Below are 3,563 nucleotides of genomic sequence, written 5' to 3'. Positions count from 1 at the left end.
GGGGGGGGGGGGCAGGCTTCCTATCTTTGCAGAGGTATCAAGTCTTGACTTGAAGACATAAAAAGACTGACAATCTAACATTTCCCACTTTGTCCAATAATTAATCACCATTACTGTTAAAAAAAATATTTTATTTCTCCTTTTAATTTTCTTCCTTTTAATTTTGAGCCATTTATTCTTGTTAAGTACAAAAATCATTATCTGAAGATTTTTATTGTAAATTGATTAGCACTTGAACATCAAAATCACTTAAAGTAAATTCTTATGTCATCTCTATAAAGGAGTGAATTTACAGAAATAAAACATTTTCACTTCAATTGACATAGTCAACAATTCCTTCTCTTTCAAGATCTCAGTTTAAATCAGTGCTGCAGCTGAAAACATTTTACCAATAAGAAAAGCACTTAAAAGAGAAAACTGTCAAGAGATGCCCATCTGTTTTACCCACTAGTAAAATTTTTAGTCAAGTATCATTTTTCTTTCCCCTAACACTACTTATGCATATATGCAAACAGCTTCTTGTACAAAAATGACAAAGTGAATGCATTGTTTTTAAGGTGAGGGGGAGCTGCTTCTACTGCTAGGGAGTGCGTAGCAGCTGTTACGTATACATCAGGATCCAGGGCAGCTTGGATCCTGAAGCAGATTCCATGCAAGAAGCTTCTTATTGGTGCCAAGCCCCTCACATACAACCAGATCCAGCACCTGCTCTGGCCAATTTAGAAATGCAGCACCTGTCCTGGATCAGGTACCACATGCAGTTCACATCCTGGACTGATGAGAGCAGGTGGCACAGGCACTGAATCCTCCTCTGGGGGAGGAGAAGAGGCAGGTTCCACGTGTATAGCAGGTTCTGTGGCCCTGCAGCTGCATAGAGACATTTGGGGAGTTTAGAGGGAGGTTAGATCAAATCAAAAACGGCCATCCAATCTAACTTAGTTCACCCAGGTGTGGACCGTATACTAATTAGGTTAATCTAAATGCAAACTGTATAGAAGTTCAGGACAGTTAGATGGGTCTAAAAAAGGATGACCTGATCTAAGTTAACCCTACCTCTGAGATGCCAATCAACTTAGATTGGTTAGGCCACATTTAGACTGATCTAACTGTCCCGAACTTCTCTACAGTTCCCAGCAGAGCCCCAAGGCTAGAAAAAAAAGCCCGCTGCTGACCCTAACCCCAGGGCTGTGCTTTTCCTATTCTCTCCCTGGCACTGGGCTATTTTTAACCCCCTTGCCCCTCTCCCTAATGAACAACCCCCCAAAGACCAGCCCCCTGGCCCTCCCATCCTGCAAACCCCTCCTCCCCTTGCATCCCACATGCACCAGTTTTACTAGCATTTGCCAATTCCAGGAGCTATATGAGTTGGGGCAGGGGGAGAGGCAGGTGGGAATCAAGGGAAGTTGGTTCACCGGGGGTGGTGGACTGTTCATCTGGGTGTTGGGGCTAAAAAATAGCCCCTGGTACTGAGGAGTGGGGGAAGAGTCCCCTATCCCCCCAAGCTGCCCCTCAGACCCTGCAAGCTCCCCTGATCCTGTTAAAGCCTCCCAGAAACCCCATCTGTGGACCCCATCTGCCCCTCAACCCCCTCACAGACCTTGCTTTTCCCCCTAATTCCCTGATCCCCCCCATGGACCCTGCCTGACCGCCTTTGAACTTGCTTGCCCGTCAGTTTCCTGCACCTCCCCATTCCAACTTACTTTTGATCAGGTGAACATTTTTAACTCAGCCTAACCTCCTCTTAACCTCCCTGAGACCTGTATGATGGGCGCTCCATCACACACTGTGTGGTGCATGGTGTTGGCTTTGAAATGACATTTAAAGGTCTGTTTTTTGGGGAATTGGCTTACAGGTATAGATATATAAGGGTTCAAGGTGGGCAGCAGGGAATAATTGATTTTTAAGTGTCTGGGTTTCACCCATACAGTTTCATATAGCCCTGCAGGCAAACAGGCTGTCTAACACAACAAGGCCAATGGATGGACACGGCCTGAGAATTGAGGGGGCATATACTATACTGTCTAACACAACAAGGTCAACAAGGACACAAAGTCTGGGAACCAAGGGAGTATGTACAATACTGCCCATAACATGAGATACGTGGCACCAGCTACAAGGCCTCAGAGCAGGGGAGATGAGTCCCAGTTTGGGGGGAACAGACAAAATTAGGAGAAGGCCCAGAAAGCTATATGGATGTGTGACCAAAGAGACAACCAACCAGAGATAGCCACAGATGAAGAGTCATCAGGAGTCAGAAGGGAAGGAGAATACAAAGGCAGAGACTTGAGAGTAACAAAAGGGTCCCTCCCTGTCCGTCCTTTCTGTCCCACCTGGGTTCCTCCTCCTTCTCCTCCCTGAGGGGTACCATCCCCATCCCATGGGAAGGGTCCCCAAGGCCACCATGGACTGCAGGCATACCAACAGCCCATCTCATACACCCCACTGGAGGGGGGCTGTGGGCCTCAGCATCCCACCTCCAGCCTACTGACACCTAAGACAAAAAGCCTCATAGTGAAGCCTGCATCCTGACCAGATGTACTTTGACTCTGATGACACTTCTAGGATTTGTAGATATAGAAGTATTTGTTTGTATTGTTTTGGTTGTTTTTTTTTGTTTTTTGGTTTGTTTGGGTTTTTTTTTGGGGGGGGGGGGTTGTTATCACTGAGTATCAATAAAAGTGCCTATTATGGAAAGGTTGTGATTGGTCTGAAGGTTGTGCTCATCCAGAACAAAGGTATAAGGTCTGGGTCCTAAATCCAGTGCCAACACATGGGTCCACTTGGGACCCAGGGGCAGCACCAGAGACTGGATAATGTGGCTCTGTGGGCTCAGTGCAACCTGTGAGCCTCACCTTGTGCACATAATCCTGCAACAATGGAAGTGAACTAAACTGCCCCAAACTGGACCCTAGATGAAGTAAGGTTCATGTTAAAGTTGAATCACTACAGTCTCATACACAGTAACAGTTAGAGTGCAAGAGCTACCGCACAGCCCTATGCAGCAGCTCCCCATACTTTGTAAAAAGCTACAAGTGTACAAGGAGAATGTATAGCATTTGAAAGCTTGTCTAAGTCTAAGTCTATCTCAACCATGAAACTGGGCCAATCGCCCACAGAAATCCTTGCCTCTTATAAGTGTCCAAGTTGGTTCAAACCTTGAATTTGCCTGGGACATAGTACCCACTAATACCTGAACCAGTTTGGAACAAAACCTGCAAATCATTGTACTTATATAGTTTCAACTAGCTAACTGCCTGTCAAGAATGATGGGTGGGTGGTACGGGCAGGGACAGAGGCCTGCATCTGGCTACCCCCACCCACCTTCAGGGCCAGGTCCATTCCCCCTTTCTTCCACTCTACCCTGGGGCCAGGCCTGGCATCTCCACCCTTTCCGCCATTGCTGTGGGGCTGGGCCTGCTCCTCCCCCACCTTCCCATTGTCATTTCAAGGCCGTGTTGGGTCCAGTGTGCCCCACCCCATACCCTCTGTTTCGGGGCCAGGTTGGACTCAGTGTGCCCCCCCCACCATTGTTGAGCCAGCACTGGGCCTGCCCCCCCACCTTC

At 47.4% G+C, this 3,563-nt stretch overlaps 1 protein-coding gene across 1 annotated transcript in view; it reads right to left on the bottom strand.

Annotated features, from left to right (window-relative positions):
- DOCK2 (dedicator of cytokinesis 2) overlaps window positions 1-3,563 on the bottom strand; it is an 849,953-nt gene that overhangs the window by 793,407 nt on the left and 52,983 nt on the right. The gene's annotated exons all lie outside the window — the stretch shown is intronic.

This window comes from Gavialis gangeticus, unplaced genomic scaffold (assembly GCF_001723915.1).
Source record: "Gavialis gangeticus isolate Ggan-Ray unplaced genomic scaffold, GavGan_comp1, whole genome shotgun sequence".
NCBI lineage: Eukaryota > Metazoa > Chordata > Crocodylia > Gavialidae > Gavialis > Gavialis gangeticus.
The sequence above is the reverse complement of the archived record's forward strand: the minus strand, read 5'-3'. Positions and strand labels throughout refer to the sequence as shown.